Source organism: Pseudochaenichthys georgianus, chromosome 6 (assembly GCF_902827115.2).
Source record: "Pseudochaenichthys georgianus chromosome 6, fPseGeo1.2, whole genome shotgun sequence".
Taxonomy (NCBI): Eukaryota; Metazoa; Chordata; class Actinopteri; order Perciformes; family Channichthyidae; genus Pseudochaenichthys; species Pseudochaenichthys georgianus.
This window is the reverse complement of record NC_047508.1, coordinates 13,285,154-13,311,663: the sequence shown is the minus strand read 5'-3', so window position 1 is coordinate 13,311,663 and position 26,510 is coordinate 13,285,154. Positions and strand designations below refer to the sequence as shown.

Genomic DNA, 26,510 nt, shown 5'->3' with positions numbered 1-26,510 from the left:
GGGAGTGTGTCTTTTGTTTTATGGATGTTTTAGGTTATTGCAGTGCATCTTCTATGATTTTAATGTAGATGTACAAACAGTTGTTTCAGTATTCATAGAAGAGATCTCCTGTCTACAACTACTCAGGTTTCCTTGGATACTGGAGGCTGCCCAGTGCGGTGACAGTTTTCCACCGCCGGCTGCACTGAAGCATTACGGCTTGGTTCAGTAGCTTGTTTCACTGTCAGCTCTTGGTTTGAATCCCAGGCCCAGCTGGGACCCTCCTGTGTACATTTGACATGTTCTCCTTGCTCTACCACAGTCCAGAGACTAGCACGTTTAGGGAATTGGCTGCTACATATCGCCTGTAGGTGTGAATGTGAGTATGAATGTGTGTGCCAGCCCCTGTGATGGACTGGCAACCAAACCACCCTGGGATGGGCTCCAGCCCCCTGCGACCTTGAACAGGCTAAGCGGTTTTAGAGAACGAATGGATGCCTGGCTCACTTGCATCTCAGAGATACTCAGTGAGGAGGAAACAAGCTTTGTACATTTACCCAAGAGCGCTTGTGTCATCAAAATATTAGGTTAGGTGACCTGTGGGTCATCTTCAGAAACAGAAATCCTTTATTTGTGTCGCAGCGATGACATTTACATTGTTAGAGTAAAGGTACAGTGCAGAAAAAGGCTAAATAAAATGAGTATATTAACATCTGAAATCATACCATTAACATTTGTACAGGCAACAACTGATTATGTTTTCATAGTAATCTACTTTTACATTAATAATTGTATTTCCTTTTTTAATACATGTTGATGTTAAACAATTATCCAATTACTAATTTTGCTAGCCATAGCTCTGTGTCAGGGGATAGCAGAGTCAGTCAGTCTATCACTTTAATCCAGTCTAAAATATCGCACAAATTACTGGATACATTTCCATGACATTTTACACAGACCTTTTATTATTTCTATATACTGAATTTTAATATCTTCGGTGATTCCAAACATCCCATTCAACACAATATTGAGGTTGACATTTGTTTTTTAAATGTTGGTCAAATGTCTCAAACACGATTGGGCTGAATACCAATACATGTGGTACATCCTCAACACACTAAACTGAGATGATGGCGATTATAAACATTATACATATCTGTCATCCGCATTGTCAATGTCAGTGTGCTAATGTTAGCATGTTGGCTGAAGATGCAGTCCACACTTTGAAATATGATAAACCAAAGTGTCATATCTCCTGGGACCCAGCCCATTGACAAATGTCCACTGTAGTGGACATTTTGTTAACATGCATCTCCTTTTACTCTTTTGAGGTACTTTATCAATCTCTGATGTACTGTACAGAGGACATCCTGGGCTTTCCAGTGATATGTCATTGGTTAAAATGGCATGCTGGGAAGTTCCTCTTTCGTTTCATCCAAAATGGCTGGCATACCAAAAACAAGTCAAGTCAAATATTGTTGAATACTTGTTATTTTTAACATGAAAATGATATATATTCTTGTTTATTAACATGTGAGGAACTATATAATTTAGTTTTGAAAGCAATTAAATTATTCAAGTTTTGAAATAAGAGCTCTTTTATATATGTCCATTCTAGTGGACGTCAGGACCATCTTCATGGACTTAATGACTCAATATTGTTTGCAGGAGATGGAACTGAAGCAGACATATTCTGTACCAGATAGTTGAGGGAGATTCAGATGTTGAGCTCTCAGATGATGAGAGAGATGAGGATTTCACACCTGGGATAGAAGAGGGTCAAGAAGAAGGGGGGGAAGATGCAGGAGGCTCCATGAGCGCACAGATACAGACAGAGACAGACAGACACAGATAGGGACGAGCTGGAAAGACATCGCCCTCTGTGGGCCAAGAGTAGCACGTATATGTCTTTATTGTTGTTTTTATTTTAAGTGAAGCCATGAAAAATGAGAATTGCCTCAGGAATGCCAAGTTTTTTTTTTGTTTTTTTTTTGTAGCCTTTATTTAACTAGGTGAAAGCCCCTTGAGATCAAAAGATCTCTTTTTCAAGGGTGACCTGCAGGACATTAGTTACACATGTAACATAAAAACAACAGAACAACAATAAGGATGACATACAACATAATGTACAGGGTACAGTTTACAAAAAAAACTCTATTTACAGTGACAGGTACCATGAGTATCAAACAGCATGTCACCCAGCCGAGTTTTAAAATGATGCAGGGGAACCAAAGTGCTCAGTTATAAACAGGTTTGCAGACTGTTCCAATTTAGTGGAGCTGCACATCTAAAAGCTTTCTTCCCTAAGACAGTCCTAGCACTTGGCACATTTAATAATACAACATCATGAGATCTCAGGCAATACGTACTTTCAATTCGTCGAGAGATCAGAGAGCAGATATAAAAAGGTAGTTTACCCAACATGGCTTTATAAATGAACATGTACCAATGACTGAGCCTCCGTACAGTTAGTGAAGGCAGACCTGCCTTGGCATACAGGGTACAGTGATGAGTAAGTGCTTTACAGTTGGTAACAAATCTCAGAGCACTGTGATACGCAGCATCTAACTTTTCCAGGCAATGGGCAGGTGCATTCATATATATCAAATCACCATAGTCCAGCACAGGTAAAAAGGTCACAGTGACTAGCCTTTTCCTGGCTTCAAATGAGAAACAGGACTTGTTCCTGTAGAAGAAACCTAGCCTAACCCTCAGCTTTTTAAGCAGATTAGTGACCTGAAGTTTAAAAGTGAGACAATCATCAAGCCAACCAAGGTATTTGTAACAGGCAACAACTTCAAGTTTTGTTCCTTGCGTAGTTACAATATCAAAAACAGGCTCTGGTGTCTTTTTTGCTTTTGAAAAGAGCATTACCTTGGTTTTATCCACATTTAAAATAAGCTTTAATTCAGAGAGCTGAGTCTGAATAGTGTTAAAAACAGCCTGTAATTTAACAACAGCCTCCTTAATGGTGGGACCTGCGCAATACATTACAGTATCATTCGCATACAAATGTAAAGTAGCTTCATCCACATTATCACCTAAACTGTTAATATATATGGAGAATAAAAATGGTCCTAAAACAGAACCTTGTGGTACACCATTAGAAATGTTTAACCACTCAGAAGACAGTCCATCAAAATGAACACATTGGGACCTTTCAGAGAGGTAGTTCACAAACCACCCCACTGCAAGGCTGGATAGGCCAATACTGAGTAGCCTCTGCTTTAAGATGCGATGATCAACGGTGTCAAACGCTTTGGAAAGGTCAATAAACAGAGCTGCACAACTCTGCTTATTATCTAAAATACTAGTAATGTCATTTACCACTTTCATTCTCGCAGTGATGGTGCTGTGTTTCTTTCTGAATCCTGACTGATGCTTAGACAGGATGTCATTTGTACATAAAAACTCCTTTACCTGTTCACTCACAAGTCGTTCGAGCACCTTAGCCAGAACTGACAATTTAGAGATTGCCCTATAGTTATTTAAAATAGTTGCCTCCCCTCCTTTCAGTACAGGCAAGACATAAGCAGACTTCCATACTTTTGGAATTGTATTTGTGCTGAGGGAGAGGTTAAAAAGAGAAGTAATAAAATCTGCAGCTATCTTTAAAAAGAAAGGCTCTACGTTGTCCGGGCCAGCCGGTTTCCTAGGATCTAGCTTAGATAAGGCTTCATGAACAACATTGACAGTAAAAGGAGTAAAACTGAAAGGGTTTTCCAGACCTTGTTTCTCTCATGAAGGAGACTGGACAGCTCAGCAGAAAACCAAGGATTGTCTCGTCCCTTTACTCTAAATTTACGCAGGGGTGCATGTCTATCAATGATCTCCATAAAACCAAGATAAAAATAAGACCATGCGGTTTCCACATCAGCACACAGATCGATTTTACCCCAATCAAAATCAAACAGATCATGCACAAAACCCTGTTCAACAAAATGTTTTTTGTCTCTCTTGATGATAATGCGAGGTTTAACCTTTTGGACCTTAGTGTCCCTAATTGTGGCTACAACACAGTGATCGCTCAGATCATTTGCAAATACTCCCACAGATGAATATTTATGGGGAACATTAGTTCAAATGAGATCAATTAGGGAGGATTTATTAGGGGACTTAATATTTGGGCGAGTAGGACTGTCAACAATCTGAGTAACATTCAATGAGATACAAAGGTTTTTAAAATCCTCTGACACTGCAGTTAACCAGTCCCAGTTAAAATCTCCAAGTAGCACTATTTCCTTGTAGTCTATTTGTGATAAAAGATTTGCTAGTGAAGTCAAGGAGTCTTTGACAGCTGAGGGGGGTCTGTAACAACTCACCACCATGACCTGTTGACCCTTTGCCACTTCTATATGTATGGCTAAAAATTCAAATTGCTTACTGATCGATTTGGAAACTAATGTGGTTACACTGAACTTATTCTTAACATAAATGGCAACGCCACCACCTTTATTAGGCCGGTTGGTACGATACACATTAAAACCATTTAAGGCAATGTCAGATGCCAAAATAGACTTGTTTAGCCATGTTTCTGATAAGACAATGACGTCAGCGTCAGTCGATTTTGCCCAGATACGGACAAAATCTAGTTTACCTAACAGACTGCGCACATTCAAGTGGATGAAACCCAACTCAGACCTAGCTTTAAAATCAGCAGGAGTAGCGATCTGACTATTACTACTGGGCGGACCAGGGTTAGGTTTTACATTTCCTGACAGTAATAACAACAAAAAAAACAGGCATCTTTTCCTCTGAAATGACACAAATACATTGTCATCTAATTTAGAAACACCGGAAAAGTCTGCGAGAGTGTGATTAGAGCTTAAGAAGCAGTCCTGAAGAACCATCATCGCAGGAAAATAAAAAAGACAAACATATTTTGTCGAGCAGATTGACTGTGACAAGGCAACCGGTAATTGTTTTAGCAACACATCCGAACCTTTGCAGGGGATGCCCACTGCAGGTGGCAGAACAGACCTGAATCCAGTAGTCTTCTCAGAATGACTAGAGATGTTCTCATAGTCCAAAACAGTTAACAGGCACAGCAGAATCCCGATATGGGCCATTTTCCAAGACCAGCACACAGTATCCGCGATGTTCCTGGAGCAAAATCAGCACAGCAGCAAAGGACAGGCGAAAACAGCAGCGTGGAAGCGCTCCGGTCCCTCCGTGGTATCCCCGAGGTGAAAGCAGGCCTCTGCAACAGCAGAACCAGGACAGGTGGAAAGCAGGCCCCAGCGGTGGTAAGATCCTCCTGCGTACAGCAGCACACGCCCGGTGGAAGCAGGCCAAGCCCGAAGCGTAGATCCACTCCGTCTCTCCGCGACGACTCCGGGGTAAAAAAACCTCTCCAGTACAGCCTCTACAAGTGGGAGATGGCACTGGCACAGCTCTGTCATGGTTTCAGTCCTATCTATCAACCAGGTCTCAGTTTGTTAGCATCAGCGGCTCATCCTCCCCCTTGGCCCCAGTCAACCATGGTGTCCCCCAAGGCTCCGTGCTTGGTCCCCTACTTTTCACCATTTACATGCTCCTCCTTGGCCAGATCATACGTCAATTCGGTCTCAATTTCCACTGCTACGCTGACGACACTCAGCTTTATCTCAGCACCTCACCATTCGCCCAGCTCTCTCCACAGTCTTTGGTCAACTGTCTCCATGCCATAAAAACCTGGATGACAGCAAATCTACTCAAACTCAACAGTAAGAAGACTGAGCTCATGGTTGTGGCCCCCAAAGCACTGCTCTGGAAGGTTGGGGATTTCCTCCTCCACATTGACGGCTGTTCCATCTCCCCGTCTCCCGAAGTCCGTAACCTGGGTGTCATCCTTGACTCCACTCTCTCATTTCAGTCACACATCAAATCCGTCACTAAGTCTGCCTTCTATCACCTCAGGAACATCTCCCGTCTACGACCATCACTCTCTGATTCCGTGGCCGAGACCCTCATTCATGCATTAGTCTCCTCCCGGTTGGATTACTGCAACGGAGTCCTGTTCGGGGTTCCCAGTAAAGCCCTGGACATTCTCCAGTATGTGCAGAACTCGGCCAAGCCCTGGCAGCACATCACCCCCACCCTGATCCACCTCCACTGGCTCCCAGTCAAGCACCGTATCACCTATAAACTCCTTCTTCTGACTTACAAATCCCTCCATGCCCTCGCCCCCCAATACCTGTCTGACCTTCTCCGCTACCACACTCCATCCCGGAAGCTAAGATCATCTGGACAGGATCTCCTCTCCACCCCCCGTACCAGGTTGCGGACTTTTGGTGACAGAGCCTTCAGTGTGGCATCCCCCACCCTCTAGAACTCTCTCCCCCCCGAAATCCGCAGCGCCCCAACCCTGGACATTTTCAAAAAAGCCCTCAAAACGCACCTTTTTACCAAGGCTTTCCCCACTGTATAGTTAGTTTAATAGGTTTATTTTTCCGCTACTTCCCCCCCCACCCCCTTAACCTGTCTGCCTTTTTTCCCCTACTCCCCCCCCCCCCTACCCGACTTGTAAAGCGACCTTGGGTTTCCTGAAAGGCGCTATAAAAATATTATATATTATTATTATTATTTATATAAACGCTGCTGAAGGTTAATCCAATGTCTCTGTGTCCCTTTGAAATGATTACTGATAATCCATCATCATATGTATGGCAATAAGCCTAGTTTTCAGTTTTCAGAGTTTAACATAGCTTTCAGTTTGGGCAAACTGCGTGCACATCACTCTCAATCCTCAATGGTAACGTGTAGGTGGATTTAGGAACTCTCTCTCGATTCTATTGGCTCTAACGGTTAAAAAATTGTGTCAATCATCAAAATCGACCAATGGGTTCCAGAGATATAGAAAATACACCCAAATGACCCCAGAGGTGTTTTTTTTTCTAAACCTCTCTAAAAAGGTCAAATTTCACTTGTTTTGCATCAATCTTGATACAGGGTGCTTATTATATGTTATAGTTTGGAATCCTAAAGCTTTTAGTCTACTATCCCATCATTCAAGGGTGGTTTTCACTATAAGTAATGGGTTTTCTTTGGACGGAAACTATAATTTTTTTTCTGAATTTACTTTAAAATAAAAACATCTATATTGATTCTGACTTTTCTACATCCAACTCACAAGTGTATAATTGCTTTGAGAAAAAATATTATTAATTTACACCTTTTTAGAAGTGAAGATATAGTCAATTGCTCTGGGCATCTCATTTTCGAGCCTGGGCTTAACAGGTTAAACAAAGGTAAATAAAAAATATACTTAAAGAATGAGTTGTTGAAGATGAATGGAATGATTAGAGTGATGGAAAGAAATAATCTGAGATGTAATGATGACCAAATGATGCCTGTTATTTCTGTAATAGTAGTTCTTAGAACAAACACATGGGCTGTGTTATGGACATCTTAGACCCAGTCAATACGGTGGAGATACACAAGTCAGAGTGATCAAACAAATAAATGGTGAAACAAGCAGAGTTGTCTTTCTGGTTATTTATTTGAAGCTTCAAGACACATGTCTCACAGAGTATAGGATAGTCTGCAGGAGTGTGCGCAATAGTAATAACATAGCAAAGCTTACTGATCGTAAACCCAGGCTACGATGGATATCCCAAATATCCTACTTTCAAGCAGTCCCTCTCATAAATGTCATGCGTTTAATTACGTTTAACTATAACCAATTTAGACACTGCACATCTCACCGAGTATTGAAAGCCTTTTGAGTTTGTTGGATCTCGTGAAGTCAATCGGTTCCACTCCGGCGCTGGTCCTCTCGTCCCGTACGGTTTCTGTCGAGGTAGAGGAGAATCCGAGGATCCTGGAGCGACCACCAGCGTCCGTAGGTGTCCCCAATCGAACTTGCAGAGATCCTGCCGACAACGCCAATTGTTATGGAAATCTTAGCCCCTGTCAATACGGTGGAGATACACAAGTCAGGGTGATCAAACAAATAAATGGTGAAACAAGCAGTTGTCTTTCTGGTTATTTATTTGAAGCTTCAAGACACAGGTCTCACAGAGTATAGGATAGTCTGCAGGAGTGTGCGCAATAGTAATAACATAGCAAAGCTTATATACAGGAAAGGGCGGGAAGCTCAGAATATCTGTCTTCACACAGTCTCATATTGTTATTAGACACCTGTCCTTGAGCTGTAGATAGTATAACGGTTCTCAGAATAGGGAAGTTCTTGTGAGACTTTGTGTGAAGAGGAGTAGTCTCAACATAGTCTGCCAAATCAGCTCTGTAGCCTTGAAGCGCTTGGGAATAAAACCCCTCATTAGAGTAATAAGAAAGAACAGCACATCTCAGGAAATGGTATAGGTGTTTTAGCCAATGAGTTGAGAAGCATTTGGTTTAAGCATATAAGGAAAGATAAACATTTCCACTACAGCTGCTGGTACATACTGTGTGATTGCAACCCACGTAGTGTGTTATTGACTTCACTTACAGTAGCTCCACTCCACTCACTCCACTGCCCTCTTGTCTTCTCTGTTTGTGTTGCTGCGTTCCAACTGTCCTGTTTGGATAGAGCCAAACCTGCAAAACACGTCAGAGTGCATAACGTCAGAAAAGGCTCAGAGAAGGGATTTTAGGGGAGGCAATACACAGTCGCATCCACACAAATCACTGTGTATCTGCAAGAGCTCTTAACAAGCTCCCCTTAGCACTTTACATACACACACACACACACACACACACACACACACACACACACACACACACACACACACACACACACACACACACACACACACACACACACACACACACACACACACACACACACACACACACACACACACACACACACCACACACACACACACACACACACACACACACACACACACACACACACACACACACACACACACACACACACACACACACACACACACAAAAAGCAACTGCACAGCCTCTGTCTCGCTTACCTCCTCACTGTGTTTGCCAGACTGGGGCTACCAGCGTCATTTGACAGGCACATGGACCTGTCCTGCCATGCCTTAACAGCACATTGCCAAGAACGGACCATGATGCTTTGCTTCTGCCCCAAACTACCAGGAATGCCAATCATCAGCACTGGTTAGGGATGCCACAGTGAGGGAACCTTTTTCGTTGGTTAACAAACTTGATTACAATGGTGTTATAGAAAATATATTCATTGATGATAGAGGGGACATTTTGTTAGCAGCGGAGTTTGAAAATATGACTTGTTTTTACAAAAAGGTAAGGGGCAAAGAAACAAATGACTACCAGTTATAGTGTGATAATAAACTTCTAAATCCATACTTTACGAGAATAATAAAACTCCAACAGTATATTTCTACAATGAAAGAGAGAGGGACTGAGGGGAAAAAAATTGCACTGTTAGATGAACAAGCCTAAACATTTCTTTTTTTCACGGTGATCTGCAGGCTTCCTTTAAATTATGCTAATTTCAGGTTCACATTTTTAGTTAGTGCTTATTCTCTGACATGTTTACATATTTGATGTTCAAAAAGTGCTCTTTTTTTCTCATAATTGTGCTGCAGCACCTCTTTTTACCTTGGTTTCCGATTGGTCAACCACTCAGAGATGTCCCGCCCCTCAGTCTATCATGTACAATGTGTTGAAGCACTAGCCAATAGAAGCAAAACATGTCCATGGTGACATCATTATGTTATTGAAGTAAACAAAGGCGTCCAATGGAGGCATTTCAGACAGGGGCCGGGGGAGTGTGTGTGAGAGAAACTCCCTCTGGAGGGATTTTAGCCTTTGCAGACCATGTACATGCATAACAAACTATATAGCACACTCCAGGACAGGGGAAACCCCCACAAAGCTGAAATGGCCCCCTTTTCCCCTCTGGGGGACTAATAAAGGTATTCTGATTCTGATTAACAACAGCATGCACTACAATTAATCAAAATAAATGATTGTGTAATGTTGTCAATAGCACTGGCTTGCTATCTCATGAATGCAACTGGCATTTTACAGTTTGTGTCCTGTGGTCCAGTTATCTCAAGGAATGAGTGTGAGTTTCCTCAGGGACTGGGATCTCAGGTGCTCAGAGACACAGCACATTTGCTTGAGCCCCTCGAGAGGGGGACAGAGAGGGGAGGATGAAATATTCTCCCTCAGGTGTAAAACTTGAAGAACAGGAAAGAGAAAAAAGAGCATAGAGTAAAGGAGCCCTGGAGATGGTCCTTGGGGGTTTAGCACATTGGCACATCACTCTGCTATTGCATGCCTGTGTGTGTGATTGGATCAGGTTGATAAAGCACCCTGCGTTTAATGTCATCACATTTCCATGCCTCTGCAAAATAGCCACATGTCATCAATTGCTATGTCCGACCACAGAAACAGTATCCTACACTTCTGTTCTGTATACAGTACAGTCTGTTTGCAAACACACACAGACTCACACTCAGAGGAGAAAAGGAACGTATAGATATTATGCTCTAAACTGTCTAGTGAAACAGAAATGCATAATATCTTCCCTCTTTGTGTTTCATGCAGTTTTGTGTATTCTTTGACATTGTTGTGGTTGAATTCCTCTGTGTTCAATCTGGCTGCCACACCAGGACACCATGTGATGAGTTTGGTAAAAATGAAACCAACTAAATTATGAACCAATAAGCAACTGGCTCTCTGCATACAATCGAACCTGACTCCTCACTTGGTCGTACAACAGAGAAGGAACACATTTTATTTAAATCTTTCTCTGTCTTTCCTTTTCTATTCCTCTTTTTTCTATTTTCTATGTATCCCCTTTTCCTACTTGGTGAGTGGTGACGTACGCATCTCCCAGGTCACACTCACATGCAGTGCATACATGTAGCCAGAGCAATGGAAGTGTGTCTCTGTGCCTTGTAGATGTAAATTATGAAGGATATTTGAATCTATATTTGATGACTGCCTCTTATTTAGAAACCAGCTGTTTGCCAGAGAGCAATAGCTGCAGTAACTCTGTTTGTGTGCCACCTTCTGTTTATGTGAGTCCATGTATGTGTCTGTTTTAAGGATTGAAAGGGTAAGAGGTCCCTGCAATTAATTGACCTACCCATTGTTGTGGTGTGACTGTATTTGCATGTTGTGAGGTAAGCATGGAGAGGTGTCTGTATATCTCAATTGGAGCACCTTTTATATATTGAATAACTGTCCTGTAGACTTCTTCAACACCCTTCGGTACACTCTTGTTTTCTTGTAAATGTTCCTATAAAAAATGTTGTGCTAGAAGAAAGATTGTGGCAGATCAAATGTGATACATTTGCACCAGTAGACAACCAAAAATAAGGAAGTTGACAGGAATGGCAAACAATCTGACCTATGGCCATACCTATATAAGGAATAAAGTGCATTTTCGTGACAGAGGCCCTGTCAATCCGAGGCATCGGCTCTTCTGTCTGAGTTGTTGCAAGTCAGAACTGACATTTCGGTGACCTTGCTGACAATATTTGTGTCGCCAGCCGCTATCAGTTAGACTGCTGCTGGTGTTGATCGTGCTCTGCATGGCCAGGAAAGTTAGAGCAGAGTGAACTTACAGTGATGTTGATTTGTGTTTTTCGGTAGTTTGTTCCCAGATCGGGTGAAAGCTTTTAATACTGTGAAACATGTGCCCAGACAAGACTTAACCAGTTAAGCCCCATGCCCCGCAACATCTTGCAAGAAACAGCGTCTGAGGGCTTCTTAACATTTAACAAACTATGAATGTGTCATACCCACTTAACGGGAAGAAACTCAGCTATCAGACAATATTAACAATGTTTAGCTAAACGAAACGCAAGGGTAATATCAAGCCTCGGAAAAAAAATGCTAACCCACTTAGCACAGAACTCACGGTAGAAATACCTTATTACTTATCAGATCTGTACAAACACATGAAAGCTGATTCCACACAGATTCCAGAAGTATCATCAATGTGCGACCAAAACTCACCGCAGGGACCTTTTTAATTGAACATGAGCAGAACTAGAGCTTCCCCAAAGGTCAGCATCATACATTACAATCTTGAATTGCTGAAGATGACTTTTAATAAGGAGTAAATCAAATTTAGGATAAACCAAAGATCCCCAAACTCTGATTAGGATTCAGCCTCAGATGATCAGTGGTTTCAAAGGCAGCGCAAAGGTCAGAGAGAGCTAAAAAAGACGATGTTCGAGGGATGTCGGGATCTTTAAGTACTGTGAGGTGTGCAGTCTTGGTGCAGTGGTATTTCATGAAGCCTGACTGAAATTGCTCTAAAATCAGATTTGTAAGCACCGCTCAGCAACATTTCTTCCTGGCTCTTGTGAAGCAAACTCAATTTGTGATGTCATTAATCAAGGGTGCCTGGGCAAAGCTGAGCATTCAGAAATAGCAGAGTGGCACAGCTTCAGTTGTTTGTGGACACAATCCACACCTGTGCATCTGAATACAGAAGCCCTACAGTGTACATAATGTTGTCTTTTTCATTATCTGTCAAATTGTCTACAGCACACATTTAAAGGACATTAAATAACTTGTTACATGAACTAGTACCTGTGCAGGCGACTGTACCCATTGTGTGTGTGTGTGTGTGTGTGTGTGTGTGTGTGTGTGTGTGTGTGTGTGTGTGTGTGTGTGTGTGTGTGTGTGTGTGTGTGTGTGTGTGTGTGTGTGTGTGTGTGTGTGTGTGTGTGTGTGTGTGTGTGTGTGTGTGTGTGTGTGTGTGTGTGTGTGTGTGTGTGTGTGTGTGTGTGTGTGTGTGTGTGTGTGTGTGTGTGTGTGTGTGTGTGTGTGTGTGTGTGTGTGTGTGTGTGTGTGTGTGTGTGTGTGTGTGTGTGTGTGTGTGTGTGTGTGTGTGTGTGTGTGTGTGTGCAGATGTTTGCTCACCACCATGGCATTTAGAGGCTAATTAATGCCCTGCTGACTACCGCTGCTAATTGAAGGTTAGCATATACCGTCAGCTTGAGTCTCTCCCTCTCTCTCGTTGCCCTTCTCCTTTCCTGTCTTTGGTCAACAGATTTGTATTTGTGTCCACCTCGAGAGCGCCATTATCCACCTCTCAACGAACAAAGCGCTCACATTCGGACACATCTGCTAACGTTTGAACATTTCCATCAGCTGAACATCCCGCTGGGGTATGGTAGACGGCGTCATGATGCAACTGAAGGCTTGCTTTACGCTCCCCAAATCTAACACTTTGCTGATTAATGCGAACAATAGTTTGCACCTCCTCTGTTGCATAGTCCTATTTCATTTATATTGCTGATTACTATGAATAAAATGGTCTGAAACCTCAACCTTAATGTGTTTCAAATACAATTCCTCATTCCATGTTAGATTGTAATGCCAGCAGTATGAACAACTTTTAATTAGAGATTTGAAATAATGTTTTAATAGTGGAATCTTTATTGTGTCAGCAGTAAATGTATCCCTGGATCGTTGTGTGTCTGCATGTGTCTACTAATGTTGCAGTTATGTCGAGTCAGCATGAGGACAGTGTCATGTCCCGTCAACCTGACACAATGTGTGTGTGTGGGTTTCACTGTAGCTGAAAGAGAAATGAGCCCTCAAAGTCATTAATTCTGATGTCTACTGTTGCCATGGTAACAATATCACCTGGGAGGGAGGGAGAGAGGGGAAAAAGGTGCCGAATAGAAAATCAAGATGGCCACTGTTCATGTGGAAAACGTGAAGAAAAGCAGAAGGAGGTTAATGGAAATGTAGATGAAGGGAGGGCGAGGAGGCCAGCCCTCCATTTTGAGTAGGTTTATGGTAAATAATATTACAAAAAAAGTGTCTCTACCCTGTATCCCTGTCTCCCCCACTCTAATTCATCTTTCTTCAATTATTAACTTCATAAAAAGCTTCATCTGTCTGTTCATAAATAATCAAGCCTCAAATGGGGTGTCCCCTGTGTGTGAAGGCAGAACCCATTCCCCTGTGCACATGAAATGGAAAAGCATCCATCTATCCTTCCACCCTGTCCACTTGTCCTACTTCCTTATCTTCCTGTATTCCTTTCTTACCCTTTAACATATTGTGCATCCGTCTCTCTTTGTATCTCTTCTTATGTCCAACTGCTGATTCATTTGCTTTCATCTGTTGCTGAACCCATTTTGGCAAATAAAAAAGAATGAAAGAGACATTTTAGTGATTGAAAATGATCTTGTAGTTTCAACACAATTGATCAGAATTTTTTACTTTATTTCCCTTTTTTAAATATGTGATGGAACTCAATGTTTAGACACCTCTCTGTTTTGAAAAGGCTGTTTAAGCAGCAACAAAGATGAAAAAGAAATGGCCACAGACCAGTGCTGAACTCATCTGCATGAATGCAATGAGTTTACAACATTTTTGGCCATGTACAATAAAGTTTATGTGGGCATAGATAAAATAGAGAATCTAAACTACTCTCAAAAGATGGAATGAAAGAGACTTGGGAGATACATTGTTTAAGGTGTAACAATTATGTTGGATTTTCAAATCTAATATTCACTTTCATGTTCACACTTCACACCCACACAAGACTTTTACTTTCCACAGTTTCGCCCTACAAGGGTTTTAAGATTCCTATCCGACTTCACCGCTGATTCTGGAATGTTCCTAATTCTTCCTCCCAGGCCTCACTCTCACCACCCTCCCCTCTCCATCTCTTTTTGTGCTGCAATCCTAAGTGCTGCTTCTATTGATCCACTAGTGGAGGAAAGGCTCAAGGGTTTGTTTGCCTCTGTGTGTTGGGCAATGACAGTTTTGGCCCCAACGTGTCTGGACTTTTAAAGGAAAGCTGGTTGGAGTCTCTTCCTCTTCCCCTCTCAACCATCCTCGTTGGTGTCCTTCTTTCTCTCCTCCCTCCATTCCTCCCCTCTCTCCATTTATTTGGAACTTAGTTGGCTGTGGAAGTAAATCTGTGCCAGACAGCATCAGATTGATCAGAAATAGTTAAAGGGCCCCTATTATTCACGTGTGGGTTTTCCCTTTCCTGTTATGCGTTCTAATGTTTTTTGTGCATGTAAACGGTCTGTAAAGCCTAAAATCCAAAAGGTCCCTCCAGAGGGAGTTTCTCTCCCACACCCTCTCCCCCTCGCTGAAAAGTCTCCATCGGACTCCTTTGTTTACTTCCGTAACATGGTGACATCACTAACGCACACTCCCTGCTCTATTGAGGAGTGTTCCAACACATTGTGTTTGATAGGTAGAGGGGGGAACATCTCTAAGCAGTTGAACAATCACAACAGATCTGGCCAGCTGACCAATCAGAGCAGACTCTGGTTATGGTTTCAGACAGAGGGTGAAAAGAGGTGCTGCAGCACAGGCAGTTTGAGAAAAAGACATGAAGAACAGGGTTTGTTTTACAAAAATATAGTATGATGGTGCCAACGTCACTTCCCGGACCAAATTACTTCCCCGCCAACTTGCTGGTGAAAATAATAATTCCTGCAATTCCTCACCGGCAGACCAACCGGACATCGATGCCCTATTTATTCGGAGGTCCTTCAAAACAAAGCTGTCTATTGTTAGGAGATATAAATGTTAATTAGGCCGCATTTCCAAATCTCCTCGCGTCCCTACACGAGCCATTATCTTACAGGAAGGAAACCCAGAACCTACAAGTAACCGTTTAACAATAATCCACTTTAATGGTAATATACAATGCAATACAATCAAGTACAATCAATACAGTACAAATTACATACAGTTCTGTGGGATCCCACATTTACCTGATACTCACGTGAGCCAGCCAGCCAGCCAGCCAGCCAGCCAGCCAGCCAGCCAGCCAGTCAGAGAAGAAAGAGACCGAACACAGCGGGGTTTCTGTCTATATCCCTCGCTGACCCAAGGAGGAGTTATCTGCGCCTCCCTTCCAGACCAGTGATTGGCTGCCCAAATTATCATCAACACCCCACATCTTAAGTCCCCAATCCCAGTGGCTCAGCTTCCTTATCACAGGGATCTGAGATGACTGTATGTCAACTCCACACCTTCCCCCTCTTCCTTTGTCCTCACAAAACCAAATGTTCCCAGGCTCCAAACACAGTTCACAGTTTTCTCACCCAAATCATTTTCCCTTTTTAAGCATCTTGATAGTTTACTAACCTGAATACATACAAATATTTCTTTACAATTCCCTCTTTTGCACTCTTAAAAAAGAGAGTGCAATTTACACAAGGCACTTGCAAAAAACTGCATCCTTGTCTGCTGAGTCTCCATACTTTTTATTCTCAGTGTCCACAGTGAAGGGCACTCCGTCCAGGCTCTCGTTGCAGATGACGCAGCGGAAGCAACCGGGGCGGTAAGACTTCCCCAGGGCCTGCATGTCCATGATTAGATGTCCACCTGCGTTGCACTTGTCTGCAGACTGCTGGAACCCAGAGTACAGAAAGTCCTCTTCACAGAAAACCCTTCCTGCGTCATAGTAGAACGCCTTCCCTCTCAGCCTTCGACTACAGGCGCTGCAGGTGAAGCAGCTGTCATGGTAGAGGCTGCCCATAGCTTGGCAGGCCTGGCTGGCTCCATACACCGTCTTGTTGCACTTAACCCACACTCCTGTTTCAGCGGAGAGTGGAGTCCCCTGTGCCATCCTGGCTTGCCGTGTCTTTGTCCCCTCTGATCCGCTGACGGCGGCGAGATGTCTTCCTTCTCCTCCGGCTTGCTGATGGCGGCTTCCGAGTCGATGCTGAATAGATGTCCTCCCGATCTTCCTTCTCCGGTCCGATGATGATGCCTCCCAGTCGACCTCCATGATGAGAGCCCGATCCGTCCTGATGTCGTCTAGGGTCCTCGCAGGTGTTTTCCCCCGCCGCACACTGGCTCCGCACAGTGGTACCAGTTGTCCCCCTTTCCTTGTAGGCGGACGGCGCGGGATGTCCTCTGGGTCACTCGGTCGGGGCCGGAGAGCCTGGGGTTGACAGTCAGCCTCCTGCGTCTCGGGTCCCTCTTTCGGCGTCCGCAACCTGTGTGGAGAAATCTGATACAAATCCCTCAAGCCTACGCTCCGGGCTCTGGGGCCCTCGGCTGTTTAACCCACCAGTGCGTGGCAACTTGGAGCCTGTTGGTGGGGTGTCTTAAAACAACAGACGTGTGTGCACAGGTTTTCTAAATTAATTGTGCTGCTTCAGAATCTTGGACTGTGCCCACTAAATAAGAACCCCAACATCTTTAGGTAAATTAAAATAACATATTTCAATAGCTCTGAATTTCTGACAAGCATCTGTATTTATTTTTAAATGAAATCCCTGAGATCCCATTAAAAATCTAAAAATATGATTTGAACTGTTAATGTTTCTGGTAAAGAAACACACTAATCTTATGGATTCAAAAACAACCAAAATCACAATACTAACAAAGTGAATGGCTTCCTGGTGATACTGCTTCTACCCGTCAGTGCTTAGATATTATCCCACTGAAAAAATGAATACAGAATTCCCACCAATTGTCATCAAATGTCTTTCTAAATGTAGATGAAATGTATATCCCCATAATGACCTAAACAATCAAGTCTATGGCTTTTACTTCTTTACCAGACTAGTTACATGATGTTGTCCAAATTACATTGTGTCTCATTACATTACTATGTTTTAGCTTAACTGTAAATATGTTCTTTCTACATTTCAAACCTCCGTTACTTTAATACCTGTTGAAACATTAGTTGACACATTACTCACCGGTCAGCCTCTCCAGTATTCCATTCTGGACTTACATCTCTCTGGCAGCCCCTTGGCCACGGATTCTCTATCTGTGTTACCTGCTATAACTCAATCAATATTAGAGACATGTCAACATTCACCAAACAGCCTCTTATCCCCAAATATGGAGCAGGTCAATTCTAAAACTGTCAATCAATGGTCAGATTGAACAATGGAGTTGGGCAGCAGGTTCCTTTCAGTCCCTAAATGAAAAATGTACATTGTAAAGTTTACACTCCCCCTTTTTTACACATTCTCTCATGTGTAAACAAAAACCTGTATGGGAAGAAAACCTTCAGGTCATAATGGATTATAAGACAATACCAAACATTTTTCCCAGTAAACACTTGAGAGTGTTTCTCTCCATCATTCAGTCCTAAAAGAAACAGAATTCCAAATTTCCTAGTTTGAGTTTCACATTCTGCAAACAGCCACCTCCTGTGGGAGTGAAACATCATCAACCAGATTAGATACGGTTTCCCCTTTTGTGCAATGTTAGGAAAGCTCTCATTTCACACATTATTATCACACAAAAATAATGTGTTAGTCCAAAACATGCTTGATTAGTCATCGTTTCAAATCATGCAGTTGCACTGATCAGGTGCAGACATACACACACTCACACTCACACTGTCAGGTTGTAAAGTCAGGTTTGGTCAGGTTCACCGCAGAGTCAGTCATTGACAGTGCCTTCCCAAGTTACCCTGTCGGTCAGTTGGTCTCAGTCTTTTTGGCCATGTGTTGTGCTCTGCAGAGACTTTGATGTTCCAGCACAGGCCAGCATCCTCCGTCTATACAAATCTGTATATATGGAGCACCATCATTTATTAATTCACAATTACAACTATAATGTTCAAGATATCTCCAACCCCTCCTTGCTGTTTCCCACATTCCCTGAAAAGTGTCTAGCCAAAAAAATGTCACTTCCTTATTGTACTATTACTGCAATTCATTTACACCTAATTAGTATTAAAATGACTAATAGATCTATTTCAGAAACATGTGTACCTCACTATCTTGTGTCAAAACATTACTAGGATCTGTAAAGCTCTGCTATTTATTCCATAACTCATTCTATCAATTTATCTTCAATTCTGGTGCACTTAAAGAACAATGTTACCCTCTTTCACAGTGTGTGGAACTCTGGGTGTCTGAACATGAAACCAGTACCTCAAATTGAAATACTATATTTTGTTTAGAACCAGCTTTCCCTTCAACATGACCTATATAAATAAATATGTATCTGATCTTATAGAGCTGTTACTAAAACTCTCCCTTTGAACTGATCAATACTGTAACAAATTAAAACACTACCAAATTCACACACGAATAAAAAATCCAGTGCATACTTCCTTCATGCCCCCCCCCTTTTTTTGTATCAGTGTGTATTAGACTGATTTTTCACTTCCCTTTAATAGTTCCCCTCTTTTCCGCTATTTTTATTTACCAATTGACTAATTTATGGTCCATACATCTTCTTATCTTCACTTATTTATCAAGTCAATTCAAGTTCTTTACAATACATTAGTAGATACCTTGTGGAGTCTTCACAATAACTAATCCCCTCTAGGATATGAAATCCATTCATCTTCAAGCAGATACTATGTCCTTATTTATGTTTTGTTCACGATAACAATGGTATAACAACCACATGTCATCAATTCTGGTCCACCTAAAAACCAATGTTAAACTCTTTAGCAGTGTGTGGAACCCTGGATGTCCGAACATGCAACCATTCCTCCCTCCTTTATCAAGGATTTAAAAACAGAAGTCATTTCATATTTCCCATGGTAATAACTATGCTACAATGGTGAAATCAATTATTTAGATTGGAATACTATATCTGGCTTGGCACCAGCTCTCCCTTTAACATTATCCATACAGATAAAGATTTGTCTTATAGAGTGGTTCCTAAAACTATCCCACTACTTTATTCACACGTGAATAAAAAATGTCAAAGAATATTTTGTTAACCTGACGAAAAGATTGAAGAGTATGGTTGTACTCTGAACCCTCAGTGTGTTCTCATTTTACCCTAATAGTCTACTGCTATTTTTATTTTAATAAATCTTTCTGTCTTTATGTATTTATGCTTTAAATGTGCGTTTTGTGAATAAGTGTGTTTATGTGTAAACTCACTCATTCCCGTTTTCCTTTTCTCCTCCTCTGGTTTTCTCAAGCCGTGACCCCGGCCTCCTCACTTCTAATCGACCATGCCAACTCCTCTGATTCTGTGTTCTCTTCAGTCCATCAGCTGTAACTTCATCCGCTGTCAGCCATTGGCCCAGTTACCTCTGCATGCCCCATCTTGCACTGCTTTGCATTTTATCCCCTCCTTTACAGTCTCTCTGCTGTTTTTATGGGGGGCAGATTCTGCTCTCATCTCCCACACTTTGCTCTTGTGCTCAGCTTGGAACTTCATGGTCCTGTCTGAGGGACTGATGAGCGTAGATTTCTGCCCGTCAGCATGCTGTCTGGTTCTGGATGCCACAGGTGGAGATAGTTCTGGCTGCAGTCTTGTTGTTGTTGTTTCAGCTCTGGTTCTCTGTCTGTTCGATGGAGAAGGAGGAGTTTCCTGTTGGGTTAGGTCTTTTGTCTGCTTGGAGGGTCGGGATCGAAGCCTTTTCTAACTCAGAGGGGGAGTCCAGGTCTCGGGACGCATTACCTATAAAAAATCTAGCACACTGAGGTTAAATAAATCCAACCCTTTCCACTCTGACTCTTTGTAATCATACTATCTGTCTTAATTGTTAAATGCCATCTAAACAACCTAATTGATGTCTACAAATGATATTACAAAAACTCACTCTAAAAATTGTTTCATCCATTGCTACATATTTACCCAACATAACTCTTTCAGGAAAACATGTTCTCCTATACATTGAAAATGTTTCCAGCATCACATATTCCACACACCACGAAAGAACATCTACATATTTTCTCCAATATTTTAAGCTAGTTTCTATAACAAGATTATCATGTGTGACATAATAATCAGATGTCTTGTTTGCTAACCAAGAATATTAAACTTTAAAATGTCTTTTGGCCAGTTGAAGTCCTGCTTACTTCATCCTTAAACTCTACTTTTAATTTGAAACCAAAAAAGGTCTTCCTTCTCCACCATGATCCTATCTCTATATCAAAGTCCAGACAAACTGATGATTTATCTTTATAAACCATGAGGAATGACTCATAAAACACTATTCTCCCTTACTTCAGTTCTAAATCAAATGAGCCAGACAGGAAACCCCCTTTAACCACTTGCTTATCCTATTATTTTGATCAAAGTGGTGTTACAAGCAGGTTAGATCTGTAATGAATTAAAATCAATATTTAAAGACGCAATATAAGTTAAATATATTGTTAAGGTAATTACTGTTTTATTGTGAAGGCATCTCTGGCGAACAGCGGCCTTTGGCTTTTATTTTGAAAGGCCGTTCCGGAACAGCCGTGTTCCTAGAAACACGGCAAATTGACAATCGTTCTAATGCATTAACTATAGTCGTGAAAGAGACAAGGAGGGGGAAGGCGTGTGGAAGCAAGCAATGAACTGAAAATGCCACCAATCCTGTTTTAACGTGATGGCGAACATTGAAAACCGAAGCGGGCATAAGCTAGTACTTTTTGTTTTATTCATAACCTAAAAATACAATTGTGATGAATAGCTTGCTTTTGTATCATGACATTTACCAACATAAAACAAGGTCTGTACTAATCAACAATGACAACCCACAGACAGCTCATTTAGTTAAATATACGCAATATATTGACTTCGCTTTTATTTATCTGACTTAATTAACGTGCTTCCCCCCCTTTCAGCCACTAGATGGCAGCAGCAGAGCACAAATGAGCTTCACTCTTCTGACTCAATGTCTGATATCCATAGACAATGCTCATACAGGTTATTTAGGTAAAAATCACACAGATTTATTCCCCTTACATTTTGTCCGGCTTGATAACGTGCTTCATATGTCGTCACGCAGGACTCTCTGCCTACCTTGCGATCAACGTTATGTTTACGTCAGCCTTTCAAATTAATTTTTACAGACAAGGGAAACGGGAGCCGGTCTCGTCACAATGTAGGTGACGTTAGCGCTCTCTCCCAAGGATTTAACAGATAAAAGTCCGCTGACACTTTCGCTTATTTGGTCTTGGACTCTTATTTTACCCCCAGTTATAAACGGCGGACCGATCAGAAATATCGATCATCCAGGTTTCGCCGTGTGGGACTCACACCGCACATCCCACGAACTGCACCGCTCCTACGCCACTTCAGGACTAAACTACCTGAAGATCCACGCTAAACTGCTCTAATTTCTCGTTACGCAGGACTCTCTATACCTGGCGATCAACGTTCACGTGTTATATATAACTTTCCTAACATGGTAAAAAAGATGCATTGTATACTCCATTCAAACTTCAAAAACACTCTGAAACGCCTACAGACAATCCCACAGGGCCCTGCTATTGTCCGAGGCGTCTAAAAGTGCTTGTTCCCGACCCAGTGTGGTCCTCTGAATCCTTCCACAGCTCATGTTTATTCACGTCAGGGTCACCATTTGTTAGGAGATATAAATGTTAATTAGGCCGCATTTCCAAATCTCCTCGCGTCCCTACACGAGCCATTATCTTACAGGAAGGAAACCCAGAACCTACAAGTAACCGTTTAACAATAATCCACTTTAATGGTAATATACAATGCAATACAATCAAGTACAATCAATACAGTACAAATTACATACAGTTCTGTGGGATCCCACATTTACCTGATACTCACGTGAGCCAGCCAGCCAGCCAGCCAGTCAGAGAAGAAAGAGACCGAACACAGCGGGGTTTCTGTCTATATCCCTCGCTGACCCAAGGAGGAGTTATCTGCGCCTCCCTTCCAGACCAGTGATTGGCTGCCCAAATTATCATCAACACCCCACATCTTAAGTCCCCAATCCCAGTGGCTCAGCTTCCTTATCACAGGGATCTGAGATGACTGTATGTCAACTCCACACCTTCCCCCTCTTCCTTTGTCCTCACAAAACCAAATGTTCCCAGGCTCCAAACACAGTTCACAGTTTTCTCACCCAAATCATTTTCCCTTTTTAAGCATCTTGATAGTTTACTAACCTGAATACATACAAATATTTCTTTACACTATCCACAATTTTCATATTTTTGGAGTAATTATATATACCGGGACATAAATATTGTTTTCTGGCATCACTTCAATCATCACTTTTACGGGGGAAATCGGCATTCTGGTATGAGGGTGCACGCCGAAAGTAAAACGGCGCAGCACCCCTCGGTTTAGACAAAACCCTGAGCATAATAATTTAACCAGTTCACTAATTCTCAGACCCATGTGTTATCATTGTTCTCTTTCTCCCACACATACATGTATCCCTGTACCTGTGAGGGCACTCAATAACTTTATTTTATTGCAACTGGTGTTTCTTTAACTGCCCTTAGTTTTGAAGTTGTTACACTTCTAAAAAGGACATGCATTTTCTATATTGTATATATTCAAAAAAACACACTGTGGACTTTGTATTGTTTTATCCTGCTATGTCAGCAGATCCTGGTGTGTTGGCTGTAGGAGGCAGAATATATTATATTATTGTATACATCACACTGTTATGAAAGAACAATTGTTCCCCGTCTAATCAATATTTGGTGCGTAAATGTTTCGATGTAAATCTGCTCAAACATGTAGACCTGCACTGATTATGTATCCATGTTTCCCTGCCCATCAGTAAAGCAGGAGTTGTATATTAATTATTTTTTTCTCATACGTACACATGTATACATACATCAATAATCAAACAAACTAAAATTGTGCCTTGTTAGAAAAAGCACACGCTAACACACAAATGAACGTAAATCACAAAAAATACTATTTTTAGGCTTAAAGTAATTTTCCGATATTCATTAATCCTTGAAATGTATACAGAATAGCCATCGTATGAGGTTCCACCAAGTAGTAGTGACTACTCCTTTTCATCACATATTATGGGAAAAACTTCACAAAAGTAGTAAATGGTCTCATATCTTGTTTTCCTCGTTTTATCTACGTAACTCTTTCTAAGAAACAGTTATTAGTAGGGCTGTCAAACGATTACAATTTTTAATCAGATTAATCACAGCTTAAAAATTAATTAATCATGATTAATCACCATTCGAACTATGTCCAAAATATGCCATTTATTTATGTATATTGTTGTGGGAATGGAAAGATAAATGAAAGAAGGCGGCGGCGACGAGTGGAGTACTTCGTGACCACAGAGTGTGAACGTTGTGATCAGCTGTTTTAGCGCAGTTCTCCAGTGAAGGGGGGAGTCTCCCTCCGCAGCCGGTTGGCATAGTTTTAGCACAATTCCGTTGTACAGACCGACGTTAACAGCAGCCCTGTCTGTGCACACGGAGACCGACTCTGTCGTCCGGTGATCTAACCGCCTTCTGGAAAAGCTTCACAAGTACGTCGGTACGCAAATGCGCTTTGTGACACAAGTGACGGTACGCATTTCAGATTATGCACATAACCTGCGTACCAGTTATGTGCACCCCTGTACTACAGCAAATGTAATCTCCGTCGGGACTTCCTGCAACAACACCACGCCGTTATCAAAGATGTTCTATTGAGAAGACGATCACTACGTGACAAAAGTTTTCAAAACTGTGGCTACTGAAATAAATCTTACTAACTGCTGTCTGTGCAATTTACTCCGCGAGTTGGCAGACTTTATTTTGCTTACTTTAACATCATTGTTCATGGTGGGGCTAAGCCATTTCTTGGTATGGGTGTAGCCTACCCCAGCCATACCCTGGCGCTGCCACTGGTGGCACGTATGGGGCGGGCCATTCTGCACATGCGTTAAATGCGTTAAATATTTTAACGCAATTAATTCAAAAAATGCATTACCGCCGTTAACGCGATAATTTTGACAGCACTAGTTATTAGCATTGGCCTTTCCCAAACTATAATGCCTATCTTCTGTTAGTCTTTTCCCAAAACATTACTATCAATATATGACGTGCAGGACACGCATTATATTTGTTTTTTCGCACAATTGTGGTCCATTACATATAGCCCTAATGCACAAAAAAATTACTCGGGATCCATTTTAATTTATTTGACATTACATGTCACTTTTATCCAATACTTATATTCAATACAATGGGCAGTCCCCACAGGAGCGATTTGGGGTGAAGTGTCTTGTCCAGGGACACAACGACATGCTGACGGCAGTGGGGATGGAACCGGTGCTCCCCTGATCCGAAGATCAACGCACTAACACACTGAGCCACAGCCTCTCTTTTACTCTTTGAACATCCTCAACAATAACACAGTATATCACTGCACAGCCAAACACATTGCAATAGTGTCCACTTATATTGATTTAGTCCCATTTGTCACTATCCACCAATATGCACATTACTTGTCCTACAGTGAGATATCACTTTTCACCTCTCATTCTCCAGAGTGAATCTCTTCTTTATTGTCTCGTCTTTTTTATATCCAATAACAATATTTATTTATGGCATTATATCAGCACTATATTGCAACTGCCTAAAGGCAAAGAGATGAGAAGAAAATAAGGACATGGTTACCGTGACTGATACGCAGGATTATGATGACGGATGGGGAAGCTTTCACCAGCTCAATGCTTTCAATTATAATTCCACTGTTGTGGTTGTCACAGAACCATTTAAAACAAGCAACATTTGCAGGAAAATCTATTTGATTATTGAATAACCATTTAGTTCTGGGGAAAAAGTTAATTTGCACACATTTTACAATTTGTATTACAGGTCAACATTAAGCTTTAGTGAACTTCAAGCTGTTAAAGGGGCCATATTGTGCTTTTGGGGTTTTTCCTTTCTGTAGTCTGTTGAATAGGTTTGTGTGCATGTATATCTGATGGAGTTTCGCTCCCACACTCCTGACTAGTGTAAAATAGTATTATTTTGCCAGTTACAGTAGTTTACCCATCAGCTCCACAAGCTTTGCTTTTGTCAACAAGCTTTTACAACAAAATAATTCAGAAAGACACACAGATGCATTTTGTTGTGCCCTTGTACTAGGCCTAATGTGCACAGGACAGTTCAGCTAGAAACTTTTAATTTGTCATTTACATAACCTTGCCTAAATCATTTATGGGTGGTTTAGTGTTACTATTTCAGTTTTAACCTTCGATTGTTCTCTCTCAGCACATGGAAACAAAATCACACACATGCACACAGACAGGGCCTTTGACTCTGTGCAGAGGAAGGTCTTGGCAGGCTTGGAATTTCGTCATTTTAGGGGCAAGGCCATTTGGCCTTCCCGTTCACATTTTTTTTAAGGGCACAAAGGCCACATGACAGGGCACAAAGGCCACATGACAGGGCACAAAGGCCACATGACAGGGCACAAAGGCCACATGACAGGGCACAAAGGCTGTTTGGTTAAATTACGCTGGTCAATCAACATGACTGAAAAGTGTAGCACTAACGTCAACACCAGTCGTTTTACAAACGGCTGAATAGCAATAGTGTTTCTTAAACGTATACGTTAAGTTCAGCCATAAACAACATAAGTCAGCCAGGGGTAGACAGTAAGGGTACAATTGTATTGTCACTTGACTGGCCCCACCATTGTAACCACTGGCAATAATTTATGCACTAACTACATTACTACTTGTACTACAACATTTTAATCATCAGTTCTTCCTCATTTTCCTCAATTGTTCATATTTGGTTTATTAAAATAATGATATTGTGGTCATTGTTAAAAAATGTCTGCTATTATTATGAGTATTATTATTTGTATAATGCACTTTCTGCCTTCCTGTCATTAGGAGTTAGACATGTAATGGCTATATGTAATTGATTTGATTAGAACCTTCATTATCCTAAACTGCTGGGACATTTCGCCAATACCTTTTATATT

At 41.6% G+C, this 26,510-nt stretch overlaps 1 protein-coding gene and 1 pseudogene across 2 annotated transcripts in view; one reads left to right on the top strand and one right to left on the bottom strand.

Moving 5' to 3' along the window:
• The window catches only part of gnao1a (guanine nucleotide binding protein (G protein), alpha activating activity polypeptide O, a), a 170,244-nt gene that overhangs the window by 75,520 nt on the left and 68,214 nt on the right, over positions 1 to 26,510 (top strand). The window lies entirely within an intron of this gene.
• On the bottom strand, positions 15,430 to 20,245 carry LOC139434045 (LIM domain-containing protein 1 pseudogene; annotated as a pseudogene).